At 35.8% G+C, this 19,448-nt stretch overlaps 1 protein-coding gene across 2 annotated transcripts in view; it reads right to left on the bottom strand.

The window, feature by feature from the left end:
- The window catches only part of LOC114462657 (protein FAM163A-like), a 29,137-nt gene that overhangs the window by 8,053 nt on the left and 1,636 nt on the right, over positions 1–19,448 (bottom strand). The window contains exon 2 of one of the 2 annotated variants that reach the window (XM_028445681.1): positions 1,005–1,117. The exons of the other annotated variant lie outside the window; for it this stretch is intronic. The gene's annotated coding sequence lies outside the window, so the exon portion shown is untranslated. The remainder of the gene's footprint in view (positions 1–1,004; positions 1,118–19,448) is intronic. 2 annotated transcript variants of the gene reach the window in all.

Genomic DNA, 19,448 nt, shown 5'->3' with positions numbered 1-19,448 from the left:
GGGACACGAACCAATACACCTATAAATGACAATTTACAATATGCATTTAGATTAAATATTACACAATTGTAATATAATTATCAACAAATAAGATCCACATTTGTCCATTGAGACTCCTACTGGCTGTGTACCTTTCATTCTACTTTTCAACTTTTATTTCATTTGATATACACCAATGTTTGCTCGTCTGATCCTTGGCTAACAGCGTTATCCATCCATCCATCCATCCATCCATCCAGGGGGAGGCAAGTAATAAAGAAAAACTTGTTTATGTTTTGGCAATAACATGAATAATAAACCCACATTAATCATGTTGCAAAGGTAAGCCTGATAAACAACAATACTTTATCTATTTTAGATGATGGTGATACAAACCCTTCTTTTCCTTTTTTCCCCACAGTTGTGAATATATCTGTACTCAAATCTCAAAGTAGGGCTGGGCAAAAAAAATCGATTTAATCAATTTATCGAATTTGTAGATAAAAACAATTTTTATTGAAATATATATGTATATTATTCAATAAATTTTTATTTTTTTTCCCCCCACCAGTCTTTTTGGAATTTTTTCGTGTTCCGTCCTTGTGGGTTACCGTAGCGTGATGTGAGCCAGCCCCTCTTTGTTTACATTTGTTTGAGTATTCTATATGTGCGCCACAGGCATGTTTAATTTTTTATTCACTCTATGCTGAGATGCTAAGGGAAGAGTTTATTATTTTTTTAATTGTAATGTTATAATATATGTAGTTATCTGATTTCTTAATCAGAAAATTGAAGCTATTGTGAAGTTGCTGTTGCACTTTTGCTTAAACCTGTGTTAAAGCTTGAAATTGTTGAATGACAGAGCCTCATTTACTTTTTATTTTAGGATTGTTCTATGCATTTTAACTCTTGAGGCCAATCACAACAAAAAAAGTTGCACATTTGACAATATATCTGATGTCTGCAGTCATTTAAGTGCATTGAAAAAAATTATAAAAAATCGAATTATTCTTTAACAGCCCTACCTCAAGCTCTCTACTGTTATCTTTACTTCAGTCCCATTAAGTGTGTCTCCTGTTGCTTCCACCTCAGCACGATCCATCAATGTTCCAACATCTACTCCTCCTGATGCAGAACCCTATGAAGCAACATAATGAATAAAAGCAGCCAGGATGTTACAAAGAATGTAAAAAGTAGAATGAACGTCAGCTTTCAGATGGTCATTTACTCTTCAATGCTAAAAAATAAATAATATCATAGTTATTTGGGGTGATTTGTTGTGGTCTGTGTTGAAGGGACACACAGTTAACCATTGAGCATAAGCTACCGTTGATGCGTTAGAAAAGCAAAAATCCATGCAGCTCAATCCAACTGAAAAGCTATTAGAGCTCAGATTGCAGAGAAAGCAAAAACAAAGTCTGATAAAAATGTGTAAACACGATGGAGAAGATGACTGCGCCGTGAAGAAAATGTTCAAATAACAATTTCAACTATTGTAATGACAAAGTAAACTATAAACCAGGGGTGTCAAACTCATTTTAGTTTAGGCCAAATACGAGGTAGTTTGATATTAAGACTTAAATGTTGAAATGTCTCATTTTCCTGAATAATGTCCCCACTTTACACAATGTACGATACCTAAAGTATGTAAGGCGCAGGATTTTCTCTCTTCAATTTCATTTTGAGACCAATTTTTATTTAATTTTTGGAAGTTATGTAAAATAATTTCAGGAAAATTCTTTTTTTTTTTTAACAATTTAAGATTTGAATTGACTGTAGTCATGTGATAAAAGCATGAGGAAATTGCGATTCTGCAAATACTGTGGAGTTTCATTGAATTTGTTACATTATTACAAGTGAATTATTTGTTCATTTAGACAATAATTTATATTTTTTGTCCTTTTAACTTTCTTCTGCAGGCCAAACTGGATGGTCTAAAGCAGTGTTTCCCAACCAGGGGTACGTGAGCACATTGCAGGGGGTACGTGGAAAAATTAGGAATTTATTTCCAAGGTAATAGAAAAATATTCTCAGTCATTACATAAGTCCGTCAATAAAATGGTACGTGTGCGCTATGACTTGTTTTTAAAATTCAAATGCCTGTTTAAAGAGAACATATTCAAAGAGCCTCCTTTTGTGGTAAATGTCATAAAAGTTATATATAACACAGGCAGGTTAATTATTTGTTTTGTATTTATATTACTTATTATTTTTATTTCTTCTTAGTTTTTTTCTAATTTCAATTATCATTTTTCTTTAATAACAATATATTAATATTAATAATACAGTATTAATAATACAAACATTTACTATAATACTGTTTCTTATATTTATCATTTTTATTGCCTTGAAGGCAACATAATTTTATGTTTAATTTGAGTTAAAAAAGAAGATAATGCCTGAATATTAATTGTTCAATTTAAGAAGATGAAATAAAATGACTTGCGTTGAATATTCAGTTGTGTTATGTTCTACTTTTGGGGAATCATGAACACGTATGAGTGAGGGGGTACTCATGGTATGACAAAAAGGCTCAAGGGGTTGGGAACCACTGGTCTAAAGGACTGGATTTGGCCCTCGTGCCTTGAGTTGGACACAAATGCTTTACACCATGGACCGAGCATCCCTTCCTGTGACCTTGAACACCTTAAATAAGTGCTAATAAGGAGCTAATCCATCCTTTCTCCCACCAAATCCTCTCCAAGCTGCTGCTATAGTGTAACCCTGCAGAGAAAGATTGATGAGACTAAACATTTTAGTTCAATTGCTTGAGTTTCTTTGAGGTCATTTGGGGCCAAGAGGGCAATGAATGTGAAGAACCACTCACCACGATGATCCTTCTGGCCCTAAAAAGGCACCTGATCAATACTGCATCATGACGACGGAGACGGTGCAGCACCAACGAGCTGCACAACAGTCCGAGTGGATTTCTCTGACCACATTGTGATGCCGTATACTCCCACTGACAGATTTATAACTGATGTATATTATGCTGTTACACAGCTTTCCAGGCTACTGTACCACAGCCAGCCAGCAATACTGATGAAGCTTTTCTGCACTCTGTGACTCAAGAGAATCTTTAAGATCATCCATGAAATAAAAGTCAGCTCATTTCTACTTTCTTCACTTATTTCTACAGAAAACAAAGAACACAGCATGGCCACATGGATCGATGACATGCACACTTACAGCTCACATCACTCTCCACTACAGAGCTATGCATTGACCGCATTACAGCCAGGGTTAGTAGTTTACAACTAGTGTCCCAACACTTTATTAAGTCTTTAATTAGAAAAGTATTCATACAACTCTATTGTTTTTACAGCCGACAGGTTCAGAAACTCATTTCATATCACCTCCATTGTTGCATTCAAACAACAAACAACAAATTCACCTTTATATCATATGTTTTTCATTTATTTTTTGCCTCATACAAAACAAACAGCGACAATTACAGAAAAGAAGAGGGGGGAAAAAATGGTGACAGGTTACCATAGACAGTATTTACAGATCTTATACATTATGATACAGTGAGTGTGTGTGTGTGTGTGTATGTGTGATATTATAATAATTCTAATAATGGTATTGTGCTATTAGAGGGGGAGGGGAGGAGACAATAACAAGTACATAATAGACAAATACGTGGGGGAAAGGAACGATATATATATATATATATATATATATATATATACAAATTATATATTATAAGAAAATTGAGAGAAGAGGGAGGGGAAAAAAAACAAAGGTGAAAAACAAAAATATAAGAAAGGGGGAGAAATAATTGTTTCAACCTGGAGCCCGACGCCCAGTTGAACTGAGGGGGCCAAACCGTGATAAAAGAAAACCCTTCCAATCTCACACGAATCCATGCCAATATGTTTTTCCCCCCAAACACTAACATTGGAAGAGTGCAGCAGAATCTGTGAGGCATCGTTTTTATTTTTATAATCTTTCATATTGATGTTTGATTTTTACGTGAGTCTGTTTGAACCGTAGACTGAAAGGCGTGGCATGCTCTGTGTTTTTTTTTTATTGCCACTGTAGTTCTTCTGCTTCAAGGATCAATGCATTGTGTGGTCCTGTCTGGAGTTCACCTGTTTTCCTCCCTATTTATGGCGTTTGTATACTGATTTCTCACTTTCGTCACCATCCTCTCCTCCCTGGGTTGCCTGGGTAACACACACACCTGTCCTTCAGCATCATCCTTCATCTTTCAACCTATTTATTAGGCTTCCTTTACCTTGTAACATGCTGGTTCATCATTCAGCTGTTCTGTCAGTCTGTAAGCTTTCCTCGTGCATCTTAAGAGTCTAAGGTGGTCTTAAACAGTCACACTCTGTCCTGTTTGTGGTACTACCTTTAAAGAAAAAATCAAACACTCTTCTGATCTCTCTAATTAAATAGGACAGATTTTGGCTAAAAGAATTGCTGCTCACGGGACATTTCATGTTATTTGGACTGTTTTGCAGTAGATCATAGTTTTCTAAAACACAGAATAAAAATGACGCATGGTTCATCCAGATCTATTCACTTACTGTAGCTGTTTCCAATCAAGTGATTTTTTTTCTCAAAGAGTTATTATGGCATAATATTACTGCATATACTTAATTTGCTCTTAAACACACATCAAATGTCATGTTAAATATAAATATTATATTGCCAATATAAAAACACGTTAAAAAAAAATACATTAGCAAAAAAACTTAACTTGAAAAGATTCTAAAACATTTAATCATTGAATTAGAAACTACAAACTTACATGAATTCGACTAACAAGCAAATATTATGTTTTTATGTCGACATCTGTTGAAGTGCCCCTTGGCAAAGCATCTTGCTGCTTCATCTGAAGCTGCAGCTGCCTGCAGGTTGTTTACAGCAGCCAGTCCCAGGATTTGATTCAGCACAAATAAAGAGCCTGAAGGTGGAGTGAATGAAACACTGAGCTCCAAGTCAGAACGCCTCAAACACATTTAGACATTAAACATAGTAGTGATGACAGCATGAATCACACTGAGGCTCGTGCAGATTTCCACAGCAGCTCAGTGATTTTACATAAAACTTGGTGAAATGATTTACATTGTAACTCAAACTGCTACACTATAACAAGGCAGCAAACACATGGAGTTTTTAATATATAGCTACAAAAATCCTTTAAACTAAAACCTGTCCAACAAATTTAAGAGAAACACGTCGGACACACATTTAGCTCTCTCATAAGATTACCAAGAGAGGGAAACCAACAGGGATTACTGTCGTAAACACATTTCACTGAACATTAAACAGGGATTCCTACAAACTTGGATTCCCATTCACTATCACAAGCTGGTGCTGAGAAAGAAGAAGAAATAGCATACTAACGCACTACTCATACTAAGTCTGACGTCAAAATTAATATGTAATGCGTTCACATTAGATAGTATGGAAACTAGGGCTGGGCGGTAAGACCAAAAATGTATATCATGGTAATTTTCAAAATTCTAACGGTTTCACGGTATATTACGTTATTTTTTTTCATGCACAATCAAGTGTTCACAGCATTTTCTACTGGTTGAGAGATGATTTACTGCAGTAGATTGACTTAGGATTGTGTATTTTACTGTCATAATGAGTGAATATTGTAGAATAACTCCGCACTAGTAGTAATACAAGTTTGCAACAGCAGCCCAATGGCTCTTTGCCACGCTAGCTTAGCTTTAGCATTAGCTTGATTTCTAGCTTTATGCTGCATACTCAGTGCTGTGGTGGTTTCTTATGGTGAATAAGGTAGCGTTTGTGTATTACTGCCAAACTGCCGACATGCTAGGCTAACCGTGCCTCCGTGTCTTTGAGTGTTGTTCTCCTGTAGCAGAGGCATGCGCACGCAGGCACATGCTCACATGCAGCTTCAGAGCTTTCAATTGTGTGTTTCTTATCCATTTACACGTATGATTTACACTGTAACTAACACCAGAATGCTACTATTTACCTTCTTATTTAGAAGTGCAACAATAAAAAGGGTCCGATCTGAAACGCGGCGCAGCGTAATGTTCCGAAAGTTGTGTAATCAAATACAGTGTATATTAAAAATTCATATCATAATGAAAATATGTACCAGTAATCGGTATGAATTGGTATACCGCCCAGCCCTAATGGATAGATTGAGTACACGAGAAATACTCTTTGTATACTATATCAGGACATTTTTAATAGTATGCACGGTGGGCATACTAATCATACTCAACCGCCCCACAATGCATTGCGAACGGAATGTAAAATTGTCCTGAGACCGGCTTCAAGCTAAAAGTCAAACATCCCCTTTTCAAAACAAAAGCATCTCTTCTTGTCTTCCATTACTTTTTAACTCTTTTGTAAATAGGGCTCTTGTTTTGAAGTTAACCAGAAGTTTAATCAGCAGCACAATGAACGGTCTCCGGAAGATCTCCAAAATGTCGGCATGAAATGTGTTTCTGCAAGTTTTATGGATCAAATGAGCACATATTGATATTCTATCTGGTCACTTTCTCACTTAAAATGTTTTCAGAACTTTCAAAGGTGGAGAATCAACAGGACATTTAGCCTCAGGTTTTTGTCGTTGTAGGTTCAAAATACATGTATCTAAAGAGCATTATTGAAAATAATATATATATATTTACATGTTTCTAAAGAGCATTATTGACACAATCATTTTGATTTTTAGAGGTTCTGATTAATGCTATTTAGCTAATAATAAAAAATAATATATGCATATATTATAGATTAATGTTATTTAGTTCATAATTTCAAAAAATACATTGACATGTATCTGAAGAGCATTATTGTAACAATCATTCTGGAAGTGGGACAATGGCTGTTTTTCAAAGTAATAACAATAACTTAAAACAGTTCCCTGAAGAACAAACAATAGAACATTAAATATTCTTCAGGTTTTCTTTTTTATCAATCTGCAATGACGAATCCTGCAGTGAAGCTTGGCAACTCAGTTCCGCACAGAGCTACTGACTCACTCGCACTTCAAACAGGAAGCCTCAAATTGATTTTCTATAATTTATGTCCACTTCAGACAGATTCACAGCAAAGAACGGGAAGCAGGAAAAAGACCGGACATTAAACACACAGGCTGCCTCCCGTCCCCCCTTCTTTACGAGCTTTACAGGGATTTCATTATAGCTGCTCAGCTCCTCCCTGCTGTGCTGTGATCTGCCAGCTTTTCTTCACATTTGGCAGCAGGGCATCGCATTGCTGCTGAAAACCCATCGGAGTCTGTACTTACTGTACTTTCATTCTGCCAGTCAGCACGGACGTCTCATAAAAGCATGAAAAGGAAATGAAATGATCCAACCTACATTTTTTAAGCGGGTGATTCATCCCAAATGTTTCATTTGAAAATGTTTTCTTTATGACGGTCAATAAAAGTGAGTATGGAGCCACCGATGACATGGGAGCAGGATGAAGGATCAGCAAGAGTCTGAGTAAAATGGCAAAATATAAGAATGGGCATTAATAAAAAACAAAAACAAAAAAAAAAAACATATTAAACATAGCCTGATGCACGCGTGTCAAACCCAAGGTCTGTGGGCCAAATGTGACCCGTCAGAGCATCTAGTCCTACCCACAGGAAGACTTTGTGAAAGATTTTTTATAAAAATCACCATATAATCACTGTCACCTGACAGCTTTGATTCTTGTATATATCTGTAGATTCTTTCTTTCTTTCTTTCTTTCTTTCTTTCTTTCTTTCTTTCTTTCTTTCTATAGTGTTTGTTGTTTTTATTTGTAATATTTCTCAAGCCTCTAACACAAGTAATTTCCCCCTGGAATAAATAAAGTATTTCTGAGTTGCATCTCACTCCCTCCAAATTCACCAAAACACGATGGGCTTAAAATACTACAATATTTGCAGTAATATTTCATCGTAATTTCCTTTTTTTCTTGCAAAGCATCCCATAGAATTGCAGCAAATTATATTGCAAATTTGGAAAAAATTAATTATAGATTCAAAGGATTTTGACCAATTGCTTCACATTAAGGATATTTATTTTTCTTATACGTTAAAGTGCAAACTGGGGCCCCACAGTTTAGAATTTGTGCTTTTTTTCTTCCCTTCACAAAAACGGGAATTTTAGTGTTCCGGTTCACTTTATTTATTTATTTTTTTTCAAATTTTTTTTGTTCACTTTAGATCAAACTGGGTCGTACAGTATGTGGCCCTTGAACTAATGAGTTTGACACTTCTGGCATAATGCACGAATTAATGAATGATACAGCAGCTATTGCTGATATTGTCCCATTGTCTGAGAAACAATCATGACTGCTGGAGGCCTGGACAACAAACCTACTGCATTATAGCTATACAAACAACACTAAAGCATTTGTCTCTACCGGGGTGAGTTTTGTAGCAAACCAGCTAATTTCCCAATTTAAAAAAAAAGCCAAAAATGAATGCAAAAAAAAAGTAGAAGTAAAAAACTGGACTACCACTAGATTAAAATGCTCTAAAATGTTAACCAATCAGTTAATAATTATGAGTTTGGGGCCAGTTAGTTTCCATGGCCATACAATGTTGTTAAATGAGCCAATCAGAAGGTACTGTATCTGCACTGGTGGCAGAAGGACAATGCTGGTCATTTTAGTTGGTTTAATTCACTCAAGTGTTTGTTAAAATTAGGCAAAACCAACAACAAAAAAAAAAAATCAATGATTAATAGTTAGTTTGGTTTAGTCTTCTGAAAACTATTTCAGATTAACACTGATGTGAGAGCGGAAGTTATTTAACAAGGGTTAAAGGAAAACCTTTTTTAAGAAAGGTTCACATGTACGTCTAGGTTGGTATATCCTTTTATAGCTTGACTTATGCCAACAATGCAATTTCCAAACTGCATGTACATAATGTTTAGTGTGTCACTCGCAGTCGTAAATTTGATTTAATGCACATTGTAGGTCATGTTGTCACTTTGTTTTTTTTTTAAGGGTATTTACAATGAACTAGCTCTCATTTTAGCTTGGATATACATATTAAACTTTTCTAAAAACAATCCAACAAAACTGTGAATTGTTTGTGCAACCAAGCCGTATTTTCCGATGCTTTCTGCCAATCACCTCCAATCAAAGAGTTCCAGTGTATCAATGATCACTTTAACCAATTTGAAGGCAACACATTGAACCGATCTAAAATGATGACCTTCACTTTGGTGAATGGTAACTGAATCCTCCTCTGTCTCGTCCTTCTGACAGACACACGGAGGAGGAAACACCTCCACCTCCTTTCATCGATCGGCATTAGACGACTTTCTGCACTCAGATCATTGTTTTCCAATGTAAAGAGTCACTTGGGATCTCATCTGAATGACTCCAAACAGTTTGTTTGAACCTGGGGTTTGAAAGCACGATGTCGTCTTAGATTTTTCATTCTAACCACAAATCTTCTGCTGCATGAAACATCTGCTACGAGAGAATTAAAAGGTTTACATGGTTCAAAGAAATTCACAGTGGCAACATTTTCACATTTGAAAGACCTGAGCTTGAAAAAGATGCTTCATATATGGTCTGAGGACAGGCATGTTTTTCAGCCTCACCTTTGATTATCTAAACATGGGACTTCAAAGTTCTTCTTAGGTCTCGTCTGTCTACTGTAGTCCTTCTTTCTTTACCCCAAAATGCATTCCGAGCAGAATATCATCATGATTATTGCACTAAGATGTTTTTTCTTCTTCTTCCTTTTTTAAATAATTGATGTACACAGAAAAGCTCTTTCAAATGTCATCTCAGGATAATTTATCAGGTACCTTTCAGAGGAAGGAACCCTACCCATGGGTGTTTTTTCAACTACAATTTCTGTCTTTGGCCTTCAAACCACTTTTATCACAGCGGGGTCCAACAAAAATGTTATTATCTGATCCATGGGCCACATTATTAAAATGTATCTCAGCATTTAGAATAATAATAATAAGTATTAATACAGAAAAGAACATAGGGTTTTGTCTGAGTTTGTTGTTTAGTTAGATTTTGAAGTCCTTTTGTATATTTTAGTCTCATTTTATTTATTTTTTTTATATTTTTCTGTTATTTTGGTGGTCGTTTATTGTAATTTTGAGTGATTTTGTATGTTTTTTGGAGTCATTTTGTGTATTTTTGTTGTCGTTTTGTATATTTCTACAATATGTTTAGTTGTTTTGTGTATTTTTGTTTTTCTATCATGTGTTCTTTTATAATTATGTATGTTTTTGGAGTAATTGTTGTGTATTTCGGTCATCGTTTTGTATAATTTTCTGTTATTTTTCTGTCTTTTGAGAGTCCTTTAGTTTTTTGGGGAGTTATTCTGTGTTTTCTGTCATTTTGTGGGTTTTTTGTTGTTTTTTTTGCCATTTTGTATGTTTATTAAGGTCGCACAAAATTACAGCTAGTTGACAACATCTGCTGTAGAGTTACACTGACCTGGGACAACTTTAGTTTATCACTACTGTCCCAATCTACATTGTTAATCCTTTTTTCTCCATGGTCACCTCGGCTTACAGGAACATCATTCAGAGTCCGGGTGAGTTTCTCTTTAAGATTTAAAGCTTGCGTGTGGATGGACTATGAGATTCATCTAAATCGTAAAAGTGCTTACTGACTACGGATGATAGACCTGATCCCAGATAGCTTTAAATACTTTACGTCGCGATGAATAAAATATCAGGGGAGAATGTGACGACGAGGATTATAGATATAGTGTAAGAAGCTGGAGTTTGAGTTAAAAAAAAAAAAAAAAAAAGGAAGTGGCAGCAGAATTGGGGCGAGTCATTGAATCATTCGATTGTGAGAGTTTAGAAAGTTCTGGAGAGGAGTCGACTGTGACACCCTGGATTAATTTAAAATGAATAGAAAAGAAGCATGTAGAAAAAACTGTACTTAGCATTATAAGAGAATGAGTCGACTAACCAAAGGATTAAACTGACTTTATTCTACAAACTGACAAAAAGGTGATAATCGTAATAAATCAATGATGAAGTGTTTCGTAATACTTCTAAGAGAGTGATTTGATTATTCAAAGTAGCAATTAATACACATTATTGTGCGTGCGTGTGTTTAAAATGAGTCAGCACCATTAAAGCAGTAACAGCATTACTCTTCCTGAACCTCCGGCTCTGCCACCATCCCTCCCTCCAAACCAGCTTCCTCTGCTGCATTTGGGACCACTGCTCATGTCAACATATTACACAAATTGTCTTTTTCAATCTCCTTTTGTGGTGAAAGGTAAAAATAATAACCTGTGAATACTAAATCCTAATATTATTTCTTTAGGGTGACCAGACCATTTTTTGATTTCCAAAAAAGAGGACACTTGGACCGAACCCGGCAGTACTCAGTGTTTTCTTAAATCCACCTTGTAACGGCAAAATACAATATAGTAGATAAATAAATTGTTATTGTCCATAAGGATTGAAAATAACATCATTTTAATAACAAAGACAATCTGAAATTAGTTGTGACTCAAGTCAATCACCTTTATTATGTAATTTAAATATGTCGTTGAAAATTCTCACATTCACCTTCTTAAAATATCTCAATCATTGAAATATTAAGAAACATCTCCTAGAAATTAAAACTATAACAAAAATCCTTCAAGGCTTGCAGAACATTAAATAATCATTTATATACACTTCAATAAATAACTGTGACCTTAACTTCCTATAGGATGAAGTTCTCTGAACCTCCATGGAGTTTTTATCATCAGGAGGGTCTTCCTGTTGACATTTTTTAATTAAATCCACTGGTATGTGGTCTCTTCCAGTCCTTGTCGTCTCTGCTGCGTGTGAGATTATTTCGTCAAAACAAAGCAGCAAATTTAATGATTCCATCACTTGTGGAAGGGAATTTCTCCAATAGAGCAAATATTAGCAGAGTTACGGTCTTTTTTAAATTAACATGTTCCCAGAGATGCATTCTGGGTCCCAGGAAAACCCGGTTATTTAGATCTATTTATAAAATCGGGCCAGACGGTCCGGACAAGATGTGAAGAGAGGACATGTCTGGTTAAATCCGGACGTATGGTCATCCTAACTTCTTAAATATTAAAATGGTGATATCCATCTGCTGTACTGATAATAGTATAGGATACCCATACTGACAAAATAAATTCAGAAAGTCCTTTTATAATGAACCATGTGAGTTTCTGAGAAATCTATATTTATACATCATTCTTTTGAAATGCGAAAAAATACCTAATTAGTTTTTCACTATGGTCTACTGCCGGTGGTCATTCATATACGTCAATGTATATAAGTCCCGCCTTCGTCCAATAGACCCCTATTCAAATAGAAAATCGCGCCGCGATCGCCCAGCCAATAGGCCACAACTTCCTGTAGTGGCGACTGTCAATCAAAGTGAATGAGTGCTTAAATTATGCACGAAAACAAGGCCGCGCATCACAACAGCAAACAGGTATTACTAGATATGATTTTGGCTCTTACCTTAGAAATGTCCTTCGCCAAAAGAATAACAATGACTTATAGACCAATATCAATGCAACCTGATGCGACCTTGTTATGTTCCGCGATGCGCGTGCACAAAAGTAGAGGCGTGGCTTCTGATAGATTGCAGAGGCAGTGGGAGCTTTAAGCTGTGGGAGTAAAATTGTGTGTGAACTATGATGTTTAGATCTTTAGGCATTAAGTATAGCATGATTGTCTCACATGTTTAGGTATTTTAGGCCTACAATCACATGAGAAGTTGGAGCCTGACAGTTTGAATGTGTGGACAGGTGTTTTTTTATACAGGTAACCAGTTCAAACAGGTGCCATTAATACAGGTAAAGAGTGGAGGATAGAAGAGCTTCATAAAGACGTAGAAACAGTTCTGTGAGAGCCAGAAATCTTGCATGTTTGTAGGTGCCAAATACTTATTTTGCCAAATAATTTAAAAATAAATTCTTTAAAAAATCATTAAAAAAACACATTCTGTCTCTGACAGTTGAAGTGTAATTATGATAAAAATTATAGACCTCTTATCTTTTTACGTGGGACAACTTGCACAATCGGTGGCTGCCAAATACTTTTTAGCCCCACTTTATTGTTCCTTTGTTAGATTTTAGTAATGCTCTGTCTTTACTAAGGTTTCTATTGCTTCAGAAACATGCCTGGTTCAACACTCACACAATAGACACATTTTTACCTAAGCTACAGAAACATGGACCTGCTAAAACTTTACTAGTGAATACAACTTAAAATAAATGACACAAAAGAACTGGGTAAAAAAAAAAACAACTTACACGACGATGTTTTACATGACATTGGTTTGTAAAAAAATAAAGCAATCCTTTGAGAGTGACTGTAATGTGAATGGACACTTATACTTTAGGACTGCAGGCCCAAGTCCATTTGTTTTGCCCATATGCGACCGGTATCCGATTTGTTAAAGACAGTTTGAACAGCACATATCCAATTTTCGAAGTCCAACCCAGACTACCTACATATTTGCTCTTCAAAAAAAAAAAAACTTTTTTTTACATGTGCTCCTAAATCCATTACGTACTGACCTTTACGTCACTGAAATGCGATAAACGTCACAATTCTGCGACCCGGAGAAGTGGTATGGAAAAATTAAAAAATACTGGAATAAGAGTGAGGTGTTAGACTTAATACTTTTTTTATATATTATACATATTATCAATGCCACATCCGCCAAGACGAGACGCCTCCATATTTACTGTAGTAAACACAGTGCATGTCTGCGTGGTCACGTATTACCTCTTTTGTGTCCGTGGGTTACTTCAGGGTCTCATTCAGTTCATATTCTAAACTCATAGAAATGTGTAATATGAGTGCACACCAAAAAAAAATCCTCCAAAAAAGTCTGAGCTGTGCATTAAATCTTGATGTCTAAATGTAGCCTATGTTCAAACTAAAGTTAACATTATTCCTTTAAACAATAGTATTTTCCTCTGCTGTAAAAGGTGGGAAGTCTAAGATGTTGAGTTAAAAGAAGTGGGGATGTAGATGGTTGAGCAAACAACTAAATTACTGTTCTGGGTATTATAGAAATCAGATGAAACATGCCACCATCAACACAAATCAGTTTAAATCCCCTGTCATAAGGTTGTTTAAAGGGGAGTTCCAAAACTGCATCCCAACATAAGAATAAACTTAACCTATGTTTCAAACCCTGGGTCATAATAATACAATAAGAGCATAGAATTGCAATCAAGCACTTATTATGAACTAAAAGCATGTATTTTCTGAGGCATTCAGAAAAGAAATGTGGCAAATGAGCAGCACACGGTGATTGTAATCAGTGTTAACATGGAACAAAAAAGGCTTCCTCTTTGAATTCAGTTATTAAGTGAGCTATTAGGCTGTTTAGGTGTTTACTAAACTATCTATTACAAACTAGATTAGACCTTTCTGAGTGGAGTTTACTTGTTCTCCCAAATGATGTCAAGGAGGCCAAAAACAAGAGTAATAGAGAATGTGAATGAAAATCAAGTTAAGCTTCAGATTGAAGTAATCAGATATACAATTCTTTAGAGATGTAACGATTAATCGTAAGGCAGTTAAAAATCGATTCATAGGTATCACGATTGACATCGATACTTAGAAAATTGAATCGCAGTACTTTTTTTAAACAGCAGATTTATTTATCCCTTCTCCTGGCGGAATCTGCTACTACTTTGTTTCTGGCCGCCATCTACTCTTAAACATGTTCATAAATGATTCATTACCCCTTTAGCACCGAATAATATCTGTAATATTATGTGAATATCTGTAAAAGTCACATTTTTCTATTAGCTCTGTCTGCTAGCATAGCATCTCTTCTTCACTGCAAGAATTTCTGCATGCCAACCGACCACTGGGTTACCAGCGCCCTCTGCTGGTCCAAACAAATATCTGACGTAAATCAGTGCAATGACTGTTTTTTTTTTCAGTCCAATTGTTAAGGCAAAAAATACATTTTCAGTTGCACTTTTAAAAAGAAAAAATAACTATTATGCAGTTTTGCATTGTTTACTATAGAACCAGAATTTAAATTAATAGGTTTCTTCTTTATTTGTATTATTCCTTTATTTATTTCATTCAAGATTTATTTTTAGTTAAATTGCATTGTTTTGAATAGTTTATCAAGGGATTCTTTTGACAATGAAAAATAAAAGGAAAATAATACAGTATTTTTCCCCAAAAAAATAAAGGAATATTTTTCAGTCATCATTTGACTACAGTCCCATTTTGTAGAATAAATCGTGAGAGAATCGGATCGTGAACCCAGTATCGTGAATCGAATTGTATCGGGAGTTGAGTGAATCGTTACATCCCTAATTGTCATCATCCTCAATGTTTTGTCTTAGAGGGATGTTTTTGCAAACGTGGCCTAAAATCTAACAAAAGGCATTATTTTGCACCAAATTCGTTTAATGAACTTTTTAAAAATGGGACTGCTTCACCGTTTTAAAACGTGTATTCCACAATTTTGAAATCACGTGATTGAAAATGTAACCTGTTAACATCCCATTGTTTTCTATTGGAGTGAAGCATTCAGCCTGCTTTTTAGATCATTTAGCAGCTTTTACGGTCAAAGTGACAATTTGTGCTTTTCCTGATTATTTAGAGCATGGGTCTCAAACTCATTTTAGTTCAGGGGTCAAATACGGAGCAATTTAATTTCAAGTAGGCCACAGATTTTACGCGGGAAAACACTGGTTTACGCTTCTACAAACATATAAAATACAAAATATGTAAGAAAAAATAAGCAAGTAATAAGTGTATTATATCAGTCCCAACAAGATCTTCACTTGAAATTTACTAGATTTTGTGACCAATTTCTATTTATTTAGGGGAATATTATGTCATAATTCGAGGAAAATGGAAGAACTTTGTAAGTTTTTTCAACAGTTTAACATTAAAAGTGACTGCAATCATGCGATGTAAGTGCCAGGAAAACGGCGAGCTTCTGCAAATATTGTTGAGGTTCATTTACACAATGATTCATGTTTTCTGTCATTTCTTTACTTTGTCTTGCTGGCCAAACCAATTCGGCCATTTAGATACTCATGGACTACGGTTAAACTCATGCCACCGGTCTATGAATTTGAAACATGTGATTTAGAGCAACCAAAAGCAGCACATCATGTCATTTTGACCAAGAAAGCAGGTGCTAAATGATCTAAAAAGCAGACTGAATGCTTCACTCCAATAGAAAACAATGGGATGTTTACAGGCAAATGGGGCCGTGTGACATCATCAATCACGTGATTTCAAGATGGCGGAACACAGGTTTTAAAATGGTAAAGTAGGTATAAATCTCCTATTAAGGACATTGCAAAGATTTTAGGCCACATTTGTAAAAGTGGTAGAGGATCCCTTTAATAGTTAAATGTAATATTTTTGTTTGAGTGACATGATGGAGCTTAGAATAAGTCAATGTGAAAAGTCAAATTCCTCGTGTGTACAACATACACTTGGCGAATAAAGATGATTCTGATTCTGATTCTGATTCTGATTAAGCGTGTGCCCATACTGGTATTGTGTCCCACTCTCGCTGCAGAGATTTTGGACATATTGTCTCATCTTTGAAGGTGTAACAACTCAAGCACTCCCAGCTCAGAAATGTACAGCAAAACATACCGATCCAGCAGAATCAAAAACGTTCTCAGGGATTCCTAAATAATTTACAAACCTACTCTTGAGACTAAAACACTCGTCCTACTCTCGGGTAATTTTAGACTTTCCCAGTGCAACCCCCCCACACACACCTTCATGTATACACCACTCAGACGTCTTAAAAACCTTCCCTTTGTGCATGTTGTTCCAGAAAAACACCAAGCGAAGCATCACCAGGAAGAGGCGAGACGAGGCTTTACCATCACAGATCACGGCCCAGCTGAGTGCAACAACGTGCCTGCAGGGGAAAGCTGGCTGTTCTTTGAGCTGCACCTTGATTAAAAAAGCTCATTTACATTCTGAACGCCACACAGCAGTTTGAGGCTGTCACCATGTCGTGACCTCCTTTTGGCACCAGCAGCGTATTTTAATTACAATATCCGTTATGCTCAAACAAAGCGGTAGTGTAACCTTCAGATGTTCATCAAGTGTGTGAACATGATGCAAACCCTGTGAAACAGAACCATTCGGCCACTTAGGCATGACTGCTTGTAATAATGTCTTCAGTGCTTTTTAAAAAGGTTCAAAACGTTAGGGATGAAATATTACGACTTTAATCTAGAAATATTATATTGTACTTTAATCCCAAAAAATACGATTTTATCAAGATACGACTTTATTCTCATAAAATGACAACTTCATTCTTGAAATATTAATAATAATGCATCAATTTTATATAGCGCTTTATCATAGTCACTGAAAGTCGCTTTACAGAATTAAGGCATTATTCTTTCATTTCACACTTACTGCTGGTAAACTACTGTTGTAGCCACAGCTGCCCTGGGGCAGACTGACAGAGGCGAGGCTGCCATAGTGCTCCATCGGCCCCTCCGACCACCACCAACACTCACTCACACACTACATTCATACTAGATGGGGTGACTGTACCCCACTGTGGCACCTGTCCGACTACTAATCAGGCTCAGACTTGCTTAGCTTCTGAGATCTAACGGGATCGGGCAATGACAGACTGGTATGGCAACAAATTACAACTTTAATCTCGTAGTGCCCAGATTCTGTATTTAATTTTAATGTGGCCCTAATATGCCGTCGTAGATTGCAAATATTGGTGACACGTTTTTACAAATAAAACATACAATTATGACCAGAATCAGGCAGCTAGTGAAGCCCCTCTGTCCTGAAAGGTGATGCATTAAAACAAGAAGACAAAAGTAAAGGAGTACAGATTAAAGCAGATTAATGCAGAGTTGTGGCTCAGAGTGTCTTTAACTGCAGCTATCGTGGGGAGATTAAAGTGTGCAGTAGTCAGTATCTATCAAACCTTTCAAAGGAATGAAGGAAAACGTAGCCTTCACGGCTCATTGGTGCATGTGGAGCAAAGGAGGTTAATGCTTTTCCGCAAAAGAAATAGTGTGAGGATTAGGCTCGCAAAGGAGCGGAACATTTACGGTAAATTTCCACAAGAACTTAAGCTCAAGAATACTGAAAATATTGAAAAATATAAACTCTTTATTGAAATCAACCAGAAATTGGGAGAAACTTTAAATAACTGGTGCTGATATTTCAGATGATGCTAATACAGTAGGGGTGTGTATATTGCCATGAATCTGACGATACAATATGATTCATGATTTGCATGTTACAATACGATATATCCCAATACTAAACAATATAATATCCTAAACAATGTATCGTGACATCAATAATTAAAAATTTTACCTTTACGATGTACAAAATGCTATGAAATGCAAGTTATTTCATTTTTTTTTTTTAAACTTGCGAGAACAGGTAAATGGTAACTTACTGTACTAATATCAAAAAGAAGTGGTATGTTTATTAAACAGTCAAATTCCTTTTTTTTAAAAAAAGTTGAACTTTTTATGAAAATAAAGTGCAATCAACTTCCAAGCTAAAATGCAATAAAGAGTGAGGTATTTGAACAAGGTCTGATGATGTGGTTCACTAATACCCAGTGACGGGGTGTTTACGTGCTATGCATATGTTAGTGCAATTAAAAGGTTTTTTTTTTTTTTCCCATTAAAAAACATGATTAAAAATATCATTTTGGACATTTTTCTGATCAATACAATAATCGTGTTGTGAAATATCACAATATATTGCCGTATCAATTTTTTCTTACACCCATATAATATAGCATATATTTTCCCAAATATATTTTACAACCCTGTTAAAGGCCAACCTTCAAGTTTGAAAATGTCCCGTTATTCCCATTGAAGGTCTCCAACTTTGAAATTTGCAACTTTATTTGGAAAGTCCTTGAATTTAGTACTTTGATTGTATCCTAATATTTATGTTTGGATATGATACGGTTATTTAAAATTACTATTTCCAGTTGATTCCAATAAATCACTTCCATAGTTTATATTTTTTGAATATTCCCAAAATTCCAGAGGAATTTTACTAGAATTTTTTTTACCATTTTTCAACCCATAGTCAGGATACATTGTGCATCACAGACTGTTAACATTACACGCTGTTAACACCACAGATTAGGCAGACGTCGCGATATCCCAACATTAAAAAGCCATGGGGATTTCACTCAAAATTCCCAAATAATGATAGTCAATCAAATATTTGTGAACCAGTCACGGATGGCGTGTTGCTCTCAGACAGTGCTTTTAACTGTTAGCACAGCAACACAAGCCCACTGTTCTACAGGCTCCAGTCAGTGTGTTAAATGTTACTGCTGTGTTTACTGTAACAGCTCTGAGTCCTCAGGGAAATCACAGCACTTCCTGTTGTGTCCCAGTCACTGGAGGTGTGTGTGTGTTACAGTCATTTAATCAGGCTGTATCTCACAGCCGTCCTCTGGTGAGAAATGGGTCACAGAATGGTGATCCTGCTGCTGAGTGTGGCTGTAATAGATCAATGCACTTCCTA

The sequence above is a fragment of the Gouania willdenowi genome, chromosome 4 (assembly GCF_900634775.1).
Source record: "Gouania willdenowi chromosome 4, fGouWil2.1, whole genome shotgun sequence".
NCBI lineage: Eukaryota > Metazoa > Chordata > Actinopteri > Blenniiformes > Gobiesocidae > Gouania > Gouania willdenowi.
The sequence above is the reverse complement of the archived record's forward strand: the minus strand, read 5'-3'. Positions and strand labels throughout refer to the sequence as shown.